Raw genomic sequence first — 24062 nt, 5'->3', positions numbered from 1 at the left:
AGAAATATGAGGCAACAGAATCTAAAGCTTATTAATTACCCATCACACAGCAAGTGACGTAGAAGGTGTCTTTTACCTAAGTTTTCTATCTAAGTCTCTGACATTCTTATATGAGGTGTAGTATTACGTATCCCTCTTTTATCTATTAGAAATGTAAAATTCAGAGAAGTTAGTTAATTAGCTCAAGATCACATGCTAATGTAGCTCAAATGGGGTTAAGAGGCTGGGCGTGGTGACTCACGTCTATAATTCCAGCATTTTGCGAGGCAGAGGCAGGAGGATTGCTTGAAGCCAAGAGTTCAAGACCAGCCTGGGCAACATAGGGAGACTTCATCTTCACAAAAAAGGGGGGAAAAAACCCCAAAAACTTAGCTAGAACAGGTGGCACACTTGTGGTATCAGCTCCTCCAGAGGCTGGGGTGGGAGGATTGCTTGAACCCAGGAGTTTGAGGCTGCGGTGAGCTGTGATTACACCACTGCATTCCAGCCTGGGTGACAGAAAGAGATCCTGTCTCTAAAATAGAAGAAAAATAAATAAAATGAAAGGGATTTAGAGGTGATAATTAACTATATCTCTTGCCTTTTCAGCTTCAAAAATGATAGATAATACACATAGAACTCACATTGTTTTCCATGGGGTAGGGGGAGTGAATGAATATTACTTCTCGGGGACATGAGGACATTGGGAGAGTTATTTTTAATGAGCTGGATACAGAAACACTTGCCCTCATGACCACACTATATAATTTCTAAGATAGACAAAAAAGGGATAGTGATCGGAGAATATTCTTGAAACTGATGTAATTTGGAAGGAAGTGAAGATAAATGTGAAACTGCCATTATATTTTAAATAAGTAATTTGATGTGACATAATTATAAAGCAGTTTAGTTTTCTTACAGCTTTCTTCGTCAGACTATTTTCGTCTGGGTCAGGAAACCAATCACGGAGAAGGAGGCAGTGTTTCTGAAGAGAACATAAGCCAATTTTACAGATTAACAAAGATTTGAGAATTTCATTCCCTTCCACTAATGTACTCTGAAAATTAAAGATGGGTACACCAAAGAACTAAAATGGCAAAGAGAAAACGAGAAAGAAAGGGGTGGGTGGGGAGAGAGAAAGAGAGAGAGAGAGAGAGAGAAGAATGGCTTCAGGAAAGAGAAGTTTTCCTGCTAAGAACCCCGAGAATTCAGGTAATGAGTTGGCAATGGACACGGTTAAAGGATTAATAAAAAAGCATCTGCCGGGGACAGGTGGCAGCCCAGCAGAAAGGGAAACAAATGCTTTTGGTGTCAGAAAAATAAAATGTAACTGAAAACACTATTTATTTCACTCTTTCGTTTTTTAAAAAACAACTTGGTGTATACGAATTACAATATTTCAATTTTCTGCAAGAATTGGAATTATGCAAGGCTTTAACCACCATGAGTTATCCTCATATAAAAGTTTGTTAACAAAAGAGATGTCATCACAAGCATAGATGCATAACCTGATTCTACATATAGTAGGCATTCCTAAAAGTTTGGGGAGGAAAAATGTCACATTAAAAAAGAAATTTGCAGAAAACATGACCAGAAGAAATTGAACAAAATGTGCTGGGAGAAGTTTCACCTCATGGGTGAACTATGAGATGAGGTGAACTATGACAGAGAAATTTCCTTTAAAGAAACACGCTGTCCATTGAGACTCTAATGTCAACAGTATTTCTGCCATTCGCCAGCACGGAAGTGAGCTCTTTCTGTTCTCCTCATAGTTCCACTGGGGAATTGTCACCCAAGGGAAGTGCCCATTAGGATCTTCTCATTCCCTTTTCCTCATAATATCCTCTTCAAGTAAAATTTTTGTTGGAAATTTAGCAATTCTATTACTTTAATTATTAGTTAGTTTATTTATTTTTTATTTTATTATTTTAATGTTTTGTTTCATGAGGTGTAAAAGATGATAAATGGATATATAAATGAATAAATGGAAACCATTTGAACTGTAAAGGTAGGGGGTTCTCTGTAGAGAAGCACTGACAATGTAAATTATAAATTTTTACACTAGCATCTATACCCTCAAAGATAGGGGGTTCTATTGCCACAGGCCACGCTGTGATGAAAAATCCCACAGATGCCAAGCTCTGTGAGCAGTAGTCTTGGACTCCAGCTCCACCGAAGTTGCAGCAAAAGGAATTGATTTCATTCATTTCGTGGCTCCATAGTATTTTGCAGCATATATGTGCCACATTTTCTCAATGTGCTCACGTTCCCATGAAAGAATATTCACTCCCTCAACCCCATTGAAGACAATGTGATTTCTATGCCTACTCTCTATTGTTTCTGAAGCTGAAAAGGCAAATGTAAAAACCAAAACCAAATGTAAAACAATGGCAGTCCTGGGATTAAGTGAGAGCTACTTTGAGGGGGTTAAGTGATAGCTATCTTGAGGGTCTTGTAGCTTTGGTAAATTTTGGTTTGCTGAGGTTTGTCCTACCTTTTAATGTTGGCCCAAGATAAATGTGTGCAAGCTTCTAAGTAACTCTGGGAGATCCCGGAAGCACTTTCCAATGTGCTTTCTGTTTACTTTTCTCTTCTATTTTTCATTACCCTCTTGTATCTGACTATAACAGTGGACAGGAAAAGATAACCAAACAGACTTATTTACAGCTTCTATTGGGGCATCTGCACTTGTGGCATTGTTGCTGCTTCCACCTGAAATTCTCTCACATGCACTGGGGGTCTTGCGTGTGCATTACCCTTGGACTCAAGAGTAAATGTTTGGGAGTGGCAGACCTTCATAGATAAAATTGAAATAGCTTTGATTTCATTAAGCTATTAGGTCTAAAAAATTATACTTTTGACAGCCCATTAACAGATTGTAAAAGAAGATGTTCCCCAAGTTTGTCACAGAGCATCTTAAGGCCTTGATATCCAGAGCAACAGAAACTCATTCTGTTTCAGAACAATGTGGCATCTGAAAACCAAGGCTACTTATTCTACGTTAACCTTGCCTTCTTTGGTTTCTTTTTATAATATTTTATATTATTTTGGATTCAGGGGGTACATGTTTGTGACATGGCTGTATCGCATACTGGTGGGAATTGAGCTTCTAGTGTACTATTTACTGAAACAGTGAACACTGTACCCAGTGGGTAATTTTTGAATCCCCTACTGTCCCCCCTTTGAATGTCCCTAGTGTCTATTGTTGCCATCTTTACATCCATGTGTACCCATGTATTAGCTCCCACTTATAAGTGAGAACATGTGGTATTCGATTTCCTGTTTCTGAGTTACTTATCTTAGGTTAATGGACCCCAGTTCCATCAAAGTTGCAGGAAAGAAAACGATTTCATTCTTTTTTTGGGTTCATAGTATTTCACAATGTATATATACCACATTTTCTTTATCCATTCAACTGTTGATGGACACTCAGGTTGGGTCCATGTCTTTGCGATTGTAAATAATGCTGTGATAAACATACAAGTACAGGTTTCTTTTTTATATAATGCTTTCTTTTCCTTTGGGATTGCTGGGTTGAATGTTTTTTTAGTTACTTCAGAAATCTCTGTACTGTTTTCCATAGAGGTGGAACTAATTTACATTCCCACTAACAATGAATAAGTTTTCCCTTTTTTCCACATCCATGACAATATCTGTTGCTTTTTGACTTTTTAGTAATAGCCATTCTAACTGATGTGAGATGATATTTCACTACAATTTTAATTTGCATTTCTGATGAATATTGATGAACATTTTTTCATGTGTTTGTTTGCTACTTGTATTTCATCTTTTGAGAAATGTCTGTTCATGTTCTTTGCCCAGTTTTTAATGGGGTTGTTTGTTTCTTTGCTTAGAATAATGAGTTCAGTCTCCAGAAGCAACTTGATTCATTATGTAAATTAAAAGGTGGGCAGGTCTGTCATACCTCTGTCTCATTCAGGTTTATAAAAGATTCAAAAATATCTAGGCACTGTGGCAGCTCAAACAATCACATTTTTCCAGATTCTCTATCAAGAGATATGGTATAAATAAATGGAGGAAGAGATACATGGTGGTTAGTAATGGAGATTCTATAGTAGATAGACGTATTAGTGTTTCCAGCATTATCTATGGAAAGGACACGTGGATATGGGCTCAAACATACCTACCTGCTTGACCAACATGAAGATGAAAATGCAATGCTCACATATCAATAGCAACACGAAATGGTGACATCTCTGAGATAATGCCCTTTGTTCTGATTCCACTCTTGCCAAGCTATTCTCTAGTGACTATTTACAGCCCTTCTCCATCCACAAACACACTCATGCACACCAGATATAGATGATTATAATGACCAGGAAAATAGCAATTAGCATTTTAATTAGAAACATAAGTTCCAAACAGATTATAAAGTACACATTTGGTTTAATACATATTTGCATATACATATATTAATATACTCTATAAAGAAATTTTTAAAAGTGTTATACCCGTTGTTTATACACATATTCATCAAGAAAGAGAGACAGAGTGAGGGCAAGAGAGAATGAGAGTGAGAGACAGAAACTTGAAAGCATAAAAAGTCACAGAAAAGCAAAAAATACATCATCCCACTATCCAGAGGTAAGCAATGCAAATTGTTGGTTTATATTATTTGTGCTCATACAGTCTTATAACTTCTTGCTTTTATTTCCAATTTGTAACATATTAGAAGCATTTCCTATCTTAAAAGTTTCTTCTAAAATATAATATAAAGAAACTATTGAAAATCTTGCTACAGCATAAGATATTTAATTCATTTCCTATTGACAAACTTGTACCAGAAAATAAATTTGTTTCTTTGGGTTTAATAATTGTGAATTTTGAAGGTTGGCTGTTAAACTTTTCTAGTCCTACTATGCTGAAGAAGAGATTTTTGATGGTAGCACTGGAATGCGCCCCCTACAGAAGATCCTAGGAGCAACGAGTCAACCACCCTTTGTATTCCTTTTACTTTTGAAACCACTGCATTGAATAACTAATTCAAAACATAATTTTTGTCAGCCAGTTATGTGATAAGTGATCTTCTAGATGTAAAGAATGCAACAACAAATAACACAGACTTTGGAGTCTCTACCTTCTTGGAACTTGTACATTAGTGGGAGGATTGGTTTTTATAAGAAGTAAAATAGTTTGAGTTAACCGGAGAGAACGCAAAACTACATGGAAGTCTACGCATTGAAATGTATAAACATGATAGTTCTTCCACGTGGAAGTCATTTTTGTGTTTCCTTGATAAACTAGGAAGCAAATCATTAGCTGATAATAAAGATTAGGGAGATCAGACTCACTTTGAATCACTTGGCTTCTTTCTTCCAATCCTCTTCTTTTGTTCAGGCTCTCTCAAGCCACCCTGAGTGGGATGCACAACAGGCCTTACGTGTCCTATTCCTGTTGGAGCTATGAGAGATATGAGCTCCTCACCAGCTTGCAAGCCACGCACAAATTTGCTCAGGAAAAGTTGATGGGATTATACCGCAGTCAACTATGAAACTTTTAACATGAACTCATATTTTTTTTCCAGCCAGAATTGCCTAATCCTTTTTAAATGTTCTTCACAGAAGCAATCAGATCTAGAATTCATATCTTTAGAAAAGCAAGATCCTCTCTCTTTCTTTTCTTTTCTCAAAGCAATCCAGGTGCCTAAGAAGCATTCTTGCAATAGTCAGCCGGCTAAGCCATATAAAACTGAACCATTATTACTCGTGTCTTTGTATGCATTTTAACCTTTAAGTGGAGATACTATCATTTTAATTAAAGATGACGTTTCTTCAGCATTCATTTCAAAAAGAGACTGCAAAGTCCCATTCTACAATAGAAACTAAATCCTTAGTCCAAAAGTAAAACAAAGTGTATGCATGAAGGCAGGCAGGGTTGGGAAGGTTTCAAAATTTGATGGTGGGAGATTGGTGGTATTGGCAGGTATAAAAATGAGATACCTCCAGAACTATGAAAATTATACAAGCCAAACTTCCTTTATGTTGCAAAAAATAAGATATAGGAAAAGCTAAAATTTCAAAGCTATGTGAGGAGTAAAATGTACCAGACAGAGAATCTTGGTCCACTTTTTCTTTTTCAAATGTCTGTACTATATGAGTTACTTAATATGCCCATTTTACAGATACCATGTATAGATACTGAGATCCTCCATCCACACAATCACACTGTATTGGAAAATTATATCATATCATATCATATATTTATTTATACATATATGATATGATGAGTTTCACAATGTTAGCACTATTAACATTTTGATCTGGATAATTATTTGTTGTGGGAGGCTATCCTGTGTATCATAGAACGTTTAGCTGCATTTCTGGCCTCTACATGCAGGATGTCAGTAGTACCATCCTCCAAATTGCATCTAACAAAAATGTCTTCAGATATTGGCAAACCTCCTATGTCCTGGTGCCTGGTGCCAACTTCTCGTCCTACTAAGAGTATTTCATAGAAATAGTAAGAGTCAGACGTTTCCCCACTTTTCAATAAAATGCGTGTGTGACTACATACAAAACCATACTGACAAAATTCTTCCTCTTTTACCCTCATTCATTTTACTTACTTTGCGGCTCATCTTCTATGGACACATTATTGAGTTCATTTGGCTCTACTGAGGAAAGCAACTGATGTATCTCAGTCCTCTGTAAAAAAAAAATCCTAAGATTAAAGTGGATCTATCATATATAAATGTCACACTTTGCTTAAGGAACGTAGGCTCTAAAATTGTATAGTACATTTCCTGTGGTATCTGAATGCTATTGTATTTGAATAACTTAGTGATTTTTCATAGATTGCCTTTAGCGAAAGGGTGGATTGAAACTAAACATTCCAGTGTGTTTAATAATTCTATTGACATGGATAAGTTTTGTTTGTTTGTTTGTTTGTTTTTGGTTTGTTTTATGTTTTTTTGAGACAGGGTCTTGCTCTGTTGCCCGGGCTCCAGTGCAGTGGAACCATCAGTGCTCATTGGAGCCTCAAGCTCCTGTGCTCAGGCAATCCTCCAACCTCAACCTCACTGTTCCTGAGTAGCTGGAACTGTAGGTGCACACCACCATGTTAAAATATATATATATATATTTTGTATTTTTAGTAGAGACAGGGTTTTGCCATGTTGTCCAGGCTGGTCTGGAACTCCTGGGCTAGTGATCCTCCTACCTTGGCCTCCCAAAGTGCTGGAATTACAGGCATGAGCCACCGCACCTGGCCAACATGGGAGAGTTTTGAAATTGGTGTATTATATCATGTACTAATCTTCTGCCTGATTGTTTAATGTAAATCTCTCCCTCAAAGATTCACTAGCTATTGGACACAATGCTGCCTTAGGGCCCACAGGCAGGGCCTGTATGTGGAGCATTGTGTCTTCATGCTTTAAAGTATCTTCCTGAAAAATTTTTACAATCTCCTCTGTTGCATGGGAGCCCCCAGGCCTAACAGTGAAACCACCGTGAATTTGATTAATTAATTCAAAATATAATGGGTGGATTGCCTTGAGGCTCAACCAGAACCCATATTGACTCCAGTGCTCAGGGTCTCATATAGTTCAGAGAGGGCCCTATCTGAGTACGTAATGCAACTGAACACAGACATCTTCAAATATTTGCCTTCATTTCTCCTATGACTCTTTTGTGAAATACAAATATTATCTAGAGAGGACAATTATTGACCTAAAAACATGTTAACAGATGTATGTAATCATGAACATATATTAGCTGATAAATAAACTGGTTGTTCTTTATCTAAGGAACATTGCAGGTGTTCAAGGTGTTTTTGATGCCCCCTAAACTAATTTGTGTATGTGTCCATATGTGACTTATTCTTGGGAAAGTGTCAATCATTTTTCTCAGATTCTGAATGAAGAACACAGTTTCCATAATAGCCTTAGGAAAAAAAATTGGATTTGGGAAATGTAGGCTCACCTTAAGCAATCTATATATACTTACATGCCGCCCTTACAAAGTTATTTATCTTCCAGGAATTTTTGGTGGCTGCCAAATTTCTTTGCAAAAGTTTTTAAGTTTTATGGATAATTTTAAATCACATGAAGGCTCTGCATGTTCAAAGAAAGTCAAGACAGTTTAGGGTTGCAATGATATATTTTTTATCTTGTTTAAACCTTAAAAAAATGTTAGTCTGATCTCTCCTTCAGAAACATCCCTGGTCTCCTTGTCTGTTTCTGAAAATATCTCAGTTTGCTATAGGAGGCCTTATAGAAAGCAAGAGATTCCCTGGCATATCTTTTTGTAACCTATTGCATTTTGTGCATCATTTTTGCTATACATATGAAAGATCTTACTAAGTCAGTTAATGTTTGCTTTCCTAGACATCAAATGTGAACACATCATTAAGGGAGGTTAAATTAAAGTTTTCTATTCCAGGCCTGGTTCAGTGGCTCACTCCTGTAATCCAGCACTTTGAGAGGCCGAGGCAGGTGGATCACCTGAGGTCAAGAGTTCGAGACCAGCCTGGCCAACATGGTGAAATCCCATCTCTACTAAAAATACAAAAATGTAGCTGAGTGTGGTGGCACACACCTGTAATCCTAGCTACTCGGAAGGTTGAGGCGGGAGAATCGCTTGAACCCGAGAGGTGGAAGTTGCAGTGAGCCGAGATTGTGCCATTGCACTTCAGCGTGGGTGATAAGAGTGAAACTCTGTCTAAAAAAAAAAAATTTTTTTTTCTATTCCAGACATTTTGTGGCAATCGAGTATTTATACTACTGAATCCATGATTTTTTTCAGTATACTTATTTTGTAAAATATATGACTTATAGAGAATTCATAACATACATTTCATATTCCATTAGTGCTGCATTACTAAATCTAAGATTTTATTAACCCATTTTTAATAAAGCAGAATTCTCTTTCTAATCCTATAGACTACCTGTGGTCTTACAGTATTTGTAATACATTGTAGTTAAGGTAGGCACCTGATTTTAAAAATGCGAATCTCAATAGAAAACTAATGTTTATAAAACATTAACAACACGACCAACAAAATTCTGATTCGCACTTAATAGTAATTCTGTGCTAGAGGTACATGCAATCCATTTTAAAGGTGATAAAACGAAAGTTCAGAGAAACACCCAACTTAATTCTAAGTATAGAAGCAAAACCCCAATCAGTATGTCACCAGAGCACGTACTCTTTCCTAGGATATTTTCGAATATTTCAAAAGGGGGATGAAAATAATAAAAAGGGTCTTGTTGGGGAAATAAAGGTCAGGAACCACAGGACCATCTGGCTGTGGTCTTCCAAACCCATGGAGTTTATTAAATAATAATTGACTACAAATTTATTATTAATCAAAGGCATATATAGCCCACAAGTCATAACCCTTTTTGTTTCCATGAGCAAACAAAAGTTACCAGGCTGAGTTCAAATAAGACTATGCATATTAACAAAAATAGGAGGATGCTTTGGTTTGGACAGGAATTTCCGCATTACATCTATGATTTTTAAGAGATATTTGAAATTTATGTTTTAAAATAGACTAAAATCTCTCATTGTTATTTTTGTGTACTTTTTAGAAATTCAAGAATTTAATTTAAAACCAATACTTGGTTTGCTTTCTATTTATTTGACTAAATGCATTTTATTTTCACTAAATACCACAAAGCAAATTAAAGGCAGAGGTAGGATTAGAACCTGTCTCTTGTCCTTCAGACTAGTATTCTCATGATTACTTTCTCCTTTTCATAAACCAAGTACTAACCAACATTAAATTTATTTTATTCCTTTCATCTCACTTTTATTATGTATATATGAATGTATGTATTTTCACAATCAGTCACAATAAGTGTAAAATCTAAGGGAAGAAGACAGAGTGATAAAGAAAAAGAGGAAACTAGCAAAACAACTCTTAGATATTTGTTTTGACCCATTTTGATTAAGACAGTTTAAGTTAGATGTTCTTCTCTAATGAATTCAGAGAAGGTTATTTACTAATCCCATAAAGTTATGGAGGAATAGAACAGAAAGGAAGAGAGGGTGAGAGACGTATTGGCTTGTACAACACAACAGCTAAGAAACAGTTCACTGCTGACATAGCTGGATGCTGGTTCTCTTATAACATTTTCAGAGTTCTGCATCTCCATCTGTTTCTTGATGCTGCTTTCTTCTGTGCAGACTTTATTCTCAAGCAGGACTTACTCATGCATTTTGAAAGATAACAAAAGTAGTATCAGGTTTAAGTGAGTCACGAAAATTGCCATTGCACGATTTACTAGATTGAGTACTTTGAAATGACTGTGATAAGTAGTAATGTTTAAACTAATAGTTGTGGAAAGAGAGGTTACTGTGTGGATTCAAGCCAAATCACTCATTTACAGCTGCAACCAGGAAACCAGGTGATAATAAATATAAAATATAAAATAATATAATATTTTGTATTATATAATTATTTTATATTATATATATTATATATTATATATTATATATATTTTATATTACATTATATATAATTTATATATTATATATAATATTATATATATGCATGGAGAAGAGTTAATTCATTAAAGTTGGGGAAACAGGGCAAATATCTTTCCCTTACAATATTCCATAGGAAAAACCATTGAGATTATATAGGGCCATTTGATAAAAATCTCCACCATAATAGTGTCTTTCTATAGTTACCCATATTTTACATAAGGTTAACACTGCCTGCTAAATGTGTAGTCTGCATATTTTATATTCTTAAGCGTATGAAACATATCATGCATGTCTTTCTCTTTTCTCTTCTCTTCTCTTCTTTCTCCTCTTCTTTTCTCCTCTCCTCTCCTCTCTTCTTTTCTCTTTCTCTTTCTCTGTTCTTTTTTCTTTTCTTTTCTTTTCCTTTCCTTTCTTTTCCTTTCTTTTCTTTTCTCTTTTCTTTTTTTTCCTTTCCTTTCCTTTCCTTTCCTTTCCTTTCCTTTCCTTTCCTTTCCTTTCCTTTCCTTTCCTTTCTTTTCTTTTCTTTTCCTTTCTTTTCTTTTCTTTTCTTTTCTTTTCCTTTCCTTTCCTTTCCTTTCCTTTCCTTTCCTTTCCTTTCTTTTCTTTTCTCTTTTTTTTCTTGCTCTGTCACCCAGGCTGGAGTGCAGTGGTGTGATCTCGGCTCACTGCAACCTCCACATCCCAGGTTCAAGTGATTCTCCTGCTTCAGTCTCCCAGGTAGCTGGGACTACAGGTGCACACTACCATGCCCAGCTAATTTTTGTATTTTTAATAGAGACAGGGTTTCGCTATGTGGGCCAGGCTGGTCTCAAACTCTTGACCTCAGTTGATCTGCCCACCTCGACCTCCCAAAGTGCTGGGATTATAGGCGTGAGCCACCACGCCCAGCCCCTTTTCTTAATGCAGTAAATGGAAAATTGTTTGGACCTGTTCTTTCAGGTAGTAATAATCACACTGATGATACCCATAATATCATTCCACAAGAGCAACATCCGTAAGTCTTGTATTTACTCTCCAGATTTTCCTTTTCTTTTTATAATGTGTAGTTTAAAGCAAGGAAAATCCACTTATCTAGGTCAAAATCAGTCTTCTACATATGGTTTCTGCAGTACTTGCTTTAAATTCTCTTGGATTAATGGGTAATAAGCAGAGTATAATTCTCTATCCCTAAATCCCTGAAAGAGAAGGGGGTAATAATTTGCATTTTAACTAGTACCACTTTGTACTAAACATCTGGAATGAGAGATAATAAAACCCAGATGATTAATGTACAGATTGCCTTTCCTCAACTTTTCACCATGTCCTTATGTTTACTCACCTGCATCCTTTATGCCTGTGTCCCCATGCATCCAGAGAACACCAGGCTCTTATAGCAGTTTAGTAAGATGTAGTTTCTTCCCTTAAGGAAAGAGACACCAATAAGAAAATCAATGATTATAATGCAAAATATTAAGTGCTTTGATGGAAGAAGTAGAACAAAGGAGAAGGACCTAATCCAGCCACAGGAAGAGTCACACGGTTTCTACAGAAGATACTGGGAGGTCACCCACCATGAACCTCTTGTTCTCCCACACATCTTTCTGCAAACGTCAAAATTACCAGGTCTTGATGGTTCTTTCACTTAGGCAACTTTTCAGGATAGTTTAGGCAGTTGAAAATTCTGAAAATGATAAAACATATTGGAGGAATATACTATGAGATTCTGCAAGGGACCTGGTTTTACTCTATACAGCTAATATGCTTTATAAGTTTATTAAATATGGAAGAAATTTACTCTAAAGATAACATCCAACAATACAAAAATATATGAACTGTGGGAAAGTGAATGATACTTCTCTGAATATAACCTTTGGAAGCACATTAATGTTTTTCACATTCAACAATAACAGTTTTTTGAAAAAAGTAATTACACTGGGTAAACACCCTAAATCCATTGTAAAGTAATCAAATCACGTTTCAGCTGAATGACAAACAACCTTGTTGAAGAGAGAAAGACAAAAAGTAACTTTTGAACACCATATTTACAGAAATGTAAACAAATATTGAACTCTACTTCATGGGTTGACTTTTCACAGTGGTATAGGTTACTGCCATGGTTTGAATGTTTGTGTCCCTCCAAAATTCATGTTGAAACTTAATCTCCATTGTGGCAGTATTAAGAGGTGGGGTCCTTAGGGAAGTCTGTAAGTCATGAACACTCTGCTGTCACAAGTGGAATTAATGCCCTTATAGAAGAGACTTCAGAGAGCTCCCTAGCTCTTACACTCACATCTTTTGCTAAGTGAGGACACAGCATTTATCCCTATCACCCGCCTGTCCTTCCACCATGTGAAAATGCCACAAGAGGCACCATCTATGCAGCAAAGACAGAGCTTTCGCCAGATACAGAATCTGCCAGCACCTGGATCTTGGACTTCCCAGCCTCTGGAACCGTGATAAATAAATTCCTGTTATTTATAAATTACCCAGTCTATGGCAAGTTGTTATAGCAGCTCAAAGGGAATAAGAAGGTACCAATTCTGACATCACTTTATATAAATTCTAAAATTAAACATATTAGTAAATATATCACAGATGTATGCAACTTTCAAATTATTCAGTATAGAAATAATTATGTGTATACATGTGTGTATTCTATGTGCATGAATGTGTATATTCAGAATAAAAATTATAATTGTGTGTAAGCATATGTGTATTAGAAGGGCAAATACAAATTTATTTAAAAATACATAATTTTCTTGGTTGAAATTAAAGGAAGATACTCCCTGCCTCCCTTTTCTTATGAGTATTTGCTTTAGAAAATATGTAAGTTTCTTCTTTGTCTCTTTGAAATGTACATAAATCTTTTTAAAGATAAACACACCTCTTGCAGCTTTATGATCTAGGAATATCTTTCTCAAGGATCTGGAAAGCATTTTTATAAAATATAAGCTGGAGGCATCACGCTACCTGACTTCAAACTATACTACAAGGCTACAGTAACCAAAACAGCATGGTACTGGTACCAAAACAGAGATATAGACCAATGGAACAGAACAGAGCCCTCAGAAATAATACCACACATCTACAACCATCTGATCTTTGACAAACCTGACAAAAACAAGAAATGTGGAAAGGATTCCCTATATAATAAATGGTGCTGGGAAAACTGGTTAGCCATATGTAGAAAGCTGAAACTGGATCCTTTCCTTACACTTTATACAAAAATTAATTCAAGATGGATTAGAGACTTAAATGTTAGACCTAAAACCATAAAAACCCTAGAACAAAACCTAGGAAATACTATTCAGGACATAGGCACGGGCAAGGACTTCATGTTTAAAACACCAAAAGCAATGGCAACAAAAGCCAAAATTGACAAATGGGATCTAATTAAACTAAAGAGCTTCTGCATAGCAAAAGAAACTACCATCAGAGTGAACAGGCAACCTACAGAATAGGAGAAAATTTTTGCAATCTACTCATCTGGCAAAAGGCTAATATCCAGAACCTACAAACAACTCAATCAAATTTACAAGAAAAAAACAAACAAACCCATCAAAAAGTGGACAAAGGGCTAATATCCAGAACCTACAAAGAACTCAAACAATTTTACAAGAAAAAAACAAACAACCCCATCAAAAAGTGAGTGAAGGATATGAACAGACACTCCTCAAAAGAAGACATTTATGCAGCCAACAGACACATGAAAAAATTCTCATCATCACTCGCCATCAGAGAAATGCAAATCAAAACCACAATGAGATACCATCTCACACCAGTTAGAATGGCAATTATTAAAAAGTCAGGAAACAACAGGTGCTGGAGAGGATGTGGAGAAATAGGAACACTTTTACACTGTTGGTGGGATTGTAAACTAGTTCAACCATTATGGAAAACAGTATGGCGATTCCTCAAGGATCTAGAACTAGAAGTACCACATGACCCAGCCATCCCATTACTGGGTATATACCCAAAGGATTATAAATCATGCTGCTATAAAGACACATGCACATGTATGTTCATTGCAGCCCTATTCACAATAGCAAAGACTTGGAATCAACCCAAATGTCCATCAGTGACAGACTGGGTTAAGAAAATGTGGCACATATACACCATGGAATACTATGCAGCCATAAAAAAGGATGAGTTTGTGTCCTTTGTAGGGACATGGATGCAGCTGGAAACCACCATTCTTAGCAAACTACCACAAGAACAGAAAACCAAACACCGCATGTTCTCACTCATAGGTGGGAACTGAACAATGAGATCACTTGGACTCGGGAAGGGGAACATCATACACCGGGGCCTATGATGGGGAGGAGGACAGGGGGAGGGATTGAATTGGGAGTTACACCTGATGTAAATGATGAGTTGATGGGTGCTGACGAGTTGATGGGTGCAGCACACCAACATGGCACAAGTATACATATGTAACAAACCTGCACGTTGTGCACATGTACCCTAGAACTTAAAGTATAATTTAAAAAAATAAAAGAAAAAAAGAAAATGTGCCACATATACACCATGGAATACTATGCAGCCATAAAAAGGATGAGTTCATGTCCTTTGTAGGGACATGGATGAAGCTGGAAACCATCATTCTCAGCAAACTATCCCAAGAACAGAAAATCAAACACTGCATGTTCTCACTCATACGTGGGAATTGAACAATGAGAACCCTTGAACACAGGAAGGGGAACATCACACACCAGGGCCTTCATGGGGTGGCGGGAGGGGGGAGAGATAGCATTAGGAGATATACCTAATGTAAATGTCAAGTTAATGGGTGTAGCACACCAACATGGCACATGTATACATATGTAGCAAACCTGCACGTTGTGCACATGTACCCTAGAACTTAAAGTATAATAAAAAAATGTAATCATCAAGAAAGATAGTGTTTTTATCTCCTAATTTCTGTGGTAGAGTAGGAATCTAACTTTAGTGGTCCCTTCACTCCCAGTTGTAAAATTATCTCTTATATGGGAAGTTTATTTTTTCTTTGGGTAAAACCAGTTAGTTAACACAGACAGTCACCCCAATTACTAAGTGAATTTAGGATGAACTATATGTAACAATCAGTGCTGTCAAGCTCTTGTTTGAAGACTAGGTATTGTTTACCTTGAGAACAAGTAAGCAATGAATTGTGTCTGCATGGGTACATAAAAGGGTGGGATTTCTTTCAGACTAGGCAATCTTTTAGTAGATTGCCGTGATGCACGACATATTCTAGTTAAACACTTATTCAACAATACAGTTGTTTTCTTTCTTTTAAAGAAAAATGTGGAGGATTATCTATGTTACACGTCCCTCTTTGTGGCACACCCTACTGTGTGTGCAGATTCCATCTGACTATTCACATCAACTTGTGGGAACTGAAGCTTGAGTAATCAGCATGACTAGACAGTCATTAGGAAGATTGTTTTATTGGATGAAATCAGATTGCATCAATTGGTGTTATTAATACATATATTTAAAAAGGGTTGTGAGAAAGCAGGTGCAATGAGTGAGGCAAAACCTCTCTTAGAAAAGCAGAAACAATGAGACAGAGAACAAGAAAGTTGGATTTTCTTGACCTACATCATGATCCAATGTAAACTTGGAATGGTACGGTGTCATTTACTAGACACTAGACCTGCAATCAATGCTTGGTTCTAGTAGACTGCTATCTGTGATGTGTTCTGTATGATGAATCAAGCACACTTGGTTAGGCAGAACAATGAGGTCAAGTTGTTATAACACTGCAAATCACATCAGATAACCTTATTTTATCTTTCTTATTTTATTTTATTGTACTTTAAATTCTGGGATACATGTGCTGAACCTGCAGGTTTGTTCCACAGGTATACATGTGCCATGGTGGTTTGCTCCACCTATCAACCCCTCATCTAGGGTTTTGGTTTTTTTTGAGATGGAGTCTCACTCTGTCGCCAGGCTGGAGTGCAGTGGCACTATCTCGGCTCACTGCAACCTCTGACTCCCTGGTTCGAGTGGTTCTCCTCCCTCAGCCTCCTGAGTAGCTGGGATTACAGGCATGTGCCACCACTCCTAGGTAATTTTTGTATTTTTAGTACAGATGGGGTTTCACCATGTTGGCCAGGATGGTCTCGATCTCCTGACCTCTGGACCACTCGCCTCAGCCTCCCAAAGTGCTGGGATTACAGGCATGAGCCACTGCACCTGGCCCCATCATCTAGGTTTTAAGCCCCACATGCATTAGGTATCTGTCCTAACGCTCTCCCTCATCTTTCCCCTGCAACCCTGCAACAAGTCCCAGTGTGTGATGTTCCCCTCCCTGTGTCCATGTGTTCTCATTGTTCAACTCCCACTTACGAGTGAGAACATGTGGTGTTTATTTTTCTGTTCCTATGTTAGTTTGCTGAAGATAATGGTTTCCAGTTTCATCCATGTCTCCGCAAAAGGACTTAAACTCATTCTTTTTTTATGGGTGAATAGTATTCCATGGTGGATATGTGCCATATTTTCTTTATCCAGTCTATCACTGGTGAGTATTTTGGCAGGTGCCAAGTCTTTGCTGTTGTAAATAGTGCTGCAATAAACATAACCTTATTTTACATTTTGGCTTCAGGTGTATGCAGTCCTGACATGTAAGCACATTACAGAAGAGAAAGCAATATGAAAAGTAAGTAACCTAATGAAGTCCAGCATATCTTGTACTGTGCTTGGTCCGTAAATAATATTAATACTTTATTATGTAGTTAACTAGTACAATAAAGCAGAAAATGATTATATAATTATCTATGTAAGAAAGAGTACAGACACTAGCAAAATATTGCTAAACCTCTTAAGATTTCCACAAGATGGGATACAAAAAATACATATGTTTTAGATTAGGAAGCAAATTCAGAAATGCTAAGTGACTTGCCTAAGATTATATACAAACGATGGATGAAGTTGGATTTAAATTCGAATCTGTTTCAATAAAAGAAAATGTCTTAATGACATTTCATATATCCATATTGGACTCTGTCACCATTTATGTGTCACGGGGTTTATGTGTTCTATGCAACCTGGATGGAGCCCCTTCTCCTTTTCAAGTGGTTAACCAGCATAGCCTTAATGTATTTGATTGCTATACATAATTGTCCTTTTTTTAAAGTAGAATTTTTGCTCTTTAAATGAGATGAATGTATTTTCTAATCTCACAAATATATCTGTGAAAGACACTCGCAGATAGCTGTGGCATCTGTCATTAATTTGTAATGTTAGGGCTTAGAAGGCTTTATAATGCATGAAGCTTGATGAGAGGTATTTATATGAGGAAGCTGAGAATAAGTACAGTTGCCCCTGCGTATTCACGAGAGATTGGATCCAGGACTCCTGCAGATATCAAAACCTATGGATCCTCAAGTCCCTTATATAAAACGGCATATTATCTGTATATCATATATACATATCTTCCTGAGTACTTTAAATCATCCCTAAATTATTTATAAATACCTAATGGAATGTAAATGCTTTGTAAGTAGTTCTTATACTTTGTTTTTCTTTGTATTATTTTGATTGTTATAGCTATTTTTATCGTTTTTTATTTTAATGTTTTTGGTCTGCATTTGGTTGAGCTAATGGATGTGGAACTCACAGATAGCATAAGATAGCTATAGCTCATTTTTAAAAAATTACATTTAGAATCTAGTATTTAATAAATAATTGATATATACCAGTCCCCAATAAAGTGCTGCACACCTTTTATCTCACAATATTTTAAAAATACCTTCTGACTGGGTTATTTTGACATTACAACAACTATTTTACATGTGATACCAGCATTATACTATTACTAGTGGAAGGCCAAATGTCATGTTTAGTAATCACATGTGTGTACACATTTATGTAAACACACACACATGCTGATAAACATGAGAGTGCAGAAGAACATAGCATGCTGTTTTTTAACATAGATTCGAGATATGTCTTGAGAAGCAAAGAGGATGGGAATTGTCCTTCTGATATTCAACTGATTCTTATGTTCTCCAAAGACGTGGGAAATCTGACATGTATTTTGAGCCACTCTCCATGGCCTCCATCAATGATTGATTGTGAACAGAACTACATCTCTTTGAAATAAGATTTTAGTCCTCCTCTTTCCACATCAGAACAATTTTTCTTCTATTTTTTTTTTTCTATTCATCTTAGTTCCATTAAGTGAAATACTGGTCGAATGGGTAGAATGTGTTAATAAAGAACTGATTATTCTTCTAATGCCCATCAGTGATAGACTAGATAAAGAAAATGTGGTACATATACACCAAGGAATACTAAGCAGCCATAAAAAAGAATGAGATCATGTCCTTCTCAGGGATATGAGGGGAGTTACAGGCCATTATCCTTAACAAACTAACCCTGGAACAGAAAAGCAAATACTGCCGGTTCTCACTAACAAATGGGAGCTCAAAGTTGAGGACACATGGACACCTAGAGGGGAACAACACGTGCTGTGGCCTATCAGAGCATGAGGTTGGGAGAAGGGAGTGAATCAGAAAAAATAATAAATCAGTACTAGGCTTAATACCTGGGTGATTAAATAATCTGTACAACAAACCCCCATAACACACGTTTACCTATGTAACAAACCTGCACATGTACCCCTGAACTTAAAATAAAAGTTTTTTCAAGTATTTGATCAAAAAAAAAGAAAGAAAGAATTGATAAGATATTTGTCGAAACTTCAACAAACCAAATCTAGATCTTTCTAATCAGGGGTCATAATCACAGTTGTGCTGAAAAAGGTCATTAATAATACAGCTCAAAGATAAGAAAAACACTTTTTTTTTTTCATTTGTATTACTCTAGCTTGTTATGTGTATCCCCGAAAATCGAGTGTGGATCATCGGGGTGGGGGTGGAAATTGTTGTCTCCCTGAATGCATGTAAGGACTTTTAAAATCAATGAGATCACTTGGACACAGGAAGGGGAACATCACACACCGGGTCCTATTGTGGGGAGGGGGGAGGGATAGCATTAGGAGATATACCTAATGTAAATGACGAGTTGATGGGTGCAGCGCACCAACACGGCACATGTATACATATGTAACAAACCTGCACGTTGTGCACATGTACCCTAGAACTTAAAGTATAAAAAAAAAATAAAAAAATTTATTTATTTACATGTCTTGGTCCATGTGTTAGATTTCATCCATTCAGCCCTCCAATTCCAGAAACAATCTTCACTCATCTTTCCCTTGTTGTATGCCCCTGAAGGCTAACTTCAATGCAGTGCATCACCGGGTTCTCCCATGCTCTAAATTGTGGTTGAGATAGATCGATGCAAGCTGTGTGAGCAAGCACCGTATGAAAATGGAAGGTAATAGGAGAGTGGAGTTTTTAATTTATTCCCCAGATGGCTTTTCTGCTATAATACCTTAATTTGGCTATTTCCTTCTGCTGATGGCCATAACTAGAATGACCCTCTCCAATCTGCTTCTGTCAGCATTCTGATAAATATTCTTTCTTTCTGCTCCATCAAGCCTAGAGGAGATAGTATCTTTCCAATGTTACATGCTCTAAAGCATGGTACCATCCTTTATTATTTTTTTTTAATGCTACTTGGAGCCTTTAAAAATAGCCTCTTCTTATGTTCTTCTCATGTTATCTAATTTGAGTGTGCCATCTTTTTGTATCAAGACCATGCCTGATAGACTCAAACTCATTGACACAAATACAAAATCCAAAAGTCCTTCTTGGGGAGATTGCAGTCTAGTGACGGTGTAACTGTGAATGAATTTTATTTCCAGCTCTTTCTGCAGCAATTAGCCCAGTGCCAACCAGGTACCAATTACATGTTAAATACATACTGAATAAGTAGATGAATCATGAATGAGTAAATGGATTAATAAATTAATAAATAAATAGAATCATCATCTATATATTCCACTTCTATTAATGAAGGCTCTGTTCTGCTATTATTTCTTATAATCCATAAACCCAACTGCCTGTAAAATACAGGTTCTGGAAAATGTGCCTCCTAATCTATGCTGTTTTTGCTATTTTTCCTTCCTAGTAGTTAAGGAACACATCCTTTTCATTGAGGCTTCTGAATAATCTGATTTATTGTCTTCAGACACTTGTTGTAGATGAAAATCTTTCAATATAATTAAAATTAGGTTGCTTTCAATTACTGCTATAAACTTCCAACTGGATAATGATTTGTTTTCTTTTTTTGATATTTTCATATTCTAACAAGTATAATTTGTTGTTGATGCTAGACTATATTATTAATATTCTTATAGTTGGTTACATAAATATGATTTTAGTATTGGTTTATAGGTCAAATTGAAATCAAAGTTATGTTATGATACTTCCTTAGGAATAAAATGTTCTAACATATGGGTCTATGTACAAATATAATTCTTTCTGAAATAATATGTACAGTCATTTAAATAATTAGAGTAAGAAAACTGCTGTGAGACTCTACAATATAGCAGTTAAAGTAGGGAATATCTGAATTTAGTATCTCCATATGTGGCTACTTATATTTGTGTGACTTAATAGCTCCTCACCCCAGATTTCATATGCATCAAATGGGAATAGCAACAGCTGCTCCTAAGTTATTGTTGTAAAGGCTAACTGAGTTAAGTTACTCAGCTAATATTTATTGAAAAGTTTCTTAGTTGCAAACACTGTATCATCATTAGTATTGTTGGTATTGTTGTCATTGTTTAAAATTCACAATGTCAAATGCCTTTTTAAAAATTTTTACATTTGTTGACATTTGAAATCTGTAATTTTAATGTATTGTTTTAAATCCATGAAAAAAGTTTGTACTAGTTTTGTCTCATTCATCGAATGGGATGGGAATCCAGTAAATTTAACAAACATGCAATCAGCTCTTTTGTCTTTTCTTTTGAGACAAAGTCTCGCTCTGTCACCCAGCCTGGGATTATAGGTGCCTGCAACCACCCCCGGCTAGTTTTTGTATTTTTAGTGGAGATGGAGTTTTACCATGTTGGCCAGACTGCTCTCGAACTCCTGACCTCAAGTGATCCGCCCACCTTGGCCTCCCAAATTTCTGGGATGACAGGTGTGAGCCACTGTGCCCGGCAAACAAGAAGCTCTTAATTACAAAAAGAAGGATCTGGTGAGAGCATTATAGTTAGTATCCTCAGCATCAAACACAGTGCTTGGAATATGGAGTATATATAGTGTTTCAAACTATTAAAAATATAGTTTATATATTAATTAATTAATTAATCAGATATCACTGTAGAATAATTGTTTGTTGTGTAATGTACCTTTTATAAATTTTGTTTTGAATATTATAAACATAATCTTGCAATTCAGAAATATTTAATTTTAGCATTTTAATTATTATATAAGAAGAAAGAAAATTCCCCTTCACATTCTCATCCTACTTTTCACTGTTAAATCTTCTAAGTTATATAAAACCTACCTACTGTAATTATTCTGAGTTACACAAACAGAGGAAGAATCTGAAGTTCAAAGACATTGGATGAGTTGTACATGATCAGATAACTAGTAAATGGAATCAGACGCTTAGCCCAAATAATTTAATTTAACAGGGTGCTTTTTAAGACATCATCCTATACAATTTTTATCCTTTTTAGGTTTTATAAGTATGAAATTATCTTTATTTGTCAGTGCATCTAGATATATATTATTTTTATAGGCCATTTAGTGCACTATTGTTTAATGTACCATATTTTGTTTAAATAGTAGAAAACTTTAAAACAATCTAAATGTTCATCTATAGATAAAATTACAAACAATGCCACAATAAATATTCATATACATTTAGTGTCACAGATGAAAAAATATGTTTATAAAATAAATATGTTTCTGCAGTATTGCTACTATAAATGCTGTGTGCTCTTAAAACTTGGCAAATACTCCTCAAATGCTCTCTGAAAAGATTGTGTAAAGATGTATTATCAGCAATGATATATTAGTATTTATATTTCAGTTTATCTGCTTTAATAGTTGGTATTAAATTACCATTTTCTAACATGTTAGTTGGTCTTATTTGTATTCATAAATTTATTTTAAAATCCCATTGAAATACTGATTTAGTAATTTCATCAATACAGTATGGTTCACAACAGAAAAAAAGTCCTGTTATTTATCAAGAAAAATAAAATTTGAGAACTATTTTCAAATAAAAGAATTTGGAACTATTTCTTAGGAAGAAAATCTTTGAGAGCTTCCCCTGACCTGTTTACGGTCTGTAATTTTTCTCACTAGTAGAGCAAGAAGCAAGCAAATATCACTTAAACACCCCTTTTCAAATAAAATAGCCTAAAGTGGAAACAAATGAAGTTCCCTTTCAGACAGATGCAAGCTGTCCGCCCAGAATATGACCTTTCCTCTGAACTTTCTTCTCATGCTACCTCAGAGGGTGACATACGAAAGAATAAGGATTCTGAACAAGAGTGGCGGGGAGCAGGGGTCAGATTCACATATCTAAGCCAGAAAGACACCAGACAGCCTCTTTACAACTAGAAAATGCCAGCTTCTAGCCATGCATTTAAATTGCAATTATGAAAAGAAAATACCTGGAAGCTACATTGTTATCTAACTACGTCACAGAACTCCCTTATGCTTTATGCCAGAGATGTACCTTATGAAGTGTGGAGGCAATTTATAAGAGAGCAGTTGTCACACATTGATTTGCTGAGGAGTTGATTTGACTATATTGACTCTTTGAATTACCTAAGACTGCCTGCTGAATTACATTATCCACCTAGTTCTGAAAAAGAGGAAAAATGCATCTAATAAAATGGAATATCACCATCTGCTACAACCAGTTATGTTTCCTTTCTAATTTATTTTAAACTTCTTCAAATTTGGAAAGAAAAACATACAGATGTGCTTCAGGGCTATTTTGTTTGTTTGTTTGTTTTCCTTTGGCAGGGGAGTAGAAAACATAAACAATTTCTGATTGAGTGCAATGCTGCAAGACATTCGTCGTCAAACCAAGTAACATGTAAAAATGAAGACAGAAGTCTGACTTTTGTGCACTGGCTCTGGAGTAGGATATAGAAAAATCAAAATTGGACACCTGTTGTGGGCTAATACTAGAGGAGTAGAAGCCAAAATGCCCTTTTATGTTGGACTGACTTTGACAGTTCTTGAATCTCACTTTGCCCTTCAACTCTCTTAGTGTCAGATTGAAACAATTTCAAGAACTGAAGTGTGGTAAGTACTGGGTCAAAGTCAAGAACAAGGGCCAAAATCAAGCACAGAGGGAAAGTCCTACATTTTTCCACTTTAGGAAACCAAACCACCAATGAGGCAAATGATCATAAGCCAGGTTTAGAGCAACAGAACCGCCTCACTGATCTGACGTCCAGCACAGCTTTTTCAGCTTTAACATCTCTGATAAAACTGAAATCAGAGATTAAACTATTGTCAGATCTCAGCCACTTGGTATAAATACCTTGTCTGCTGGGTATCCATCTCCTTTGTACTCTTCTTTTGCCTTCCCACATGGTCTAACACACTGTTATAAAAGGTAGGCGTCAAAAGAGAGAAAAAGACACACATTGAAGCAATAAAAATATTGATGCTATTTTACTGTTTTTGAAGTTGCTATAAGTTTATTTTGTCAGGTACTGTGCTAAGTAGCTAACTATGACAATATGTGAACTACCAGATAATGACCCTTTTTAAA

Source organism: Theropithecus gelada, chromosome 20 (assembly GCF_003255815.1).
Source record: "Theropithecus gelada isolate Dixy chromosome 20, Tgel_1.0, whole genome shotgun sequence".
Lineage (NCBI taxonomy): Eukaryota > Metazoa > Chordata > Mammalia > Primates > Cercopithecidae > Theropithecus > Theropithecus gelada.
Note: the sequence above shows the minus strand (reverse complement) of the source record.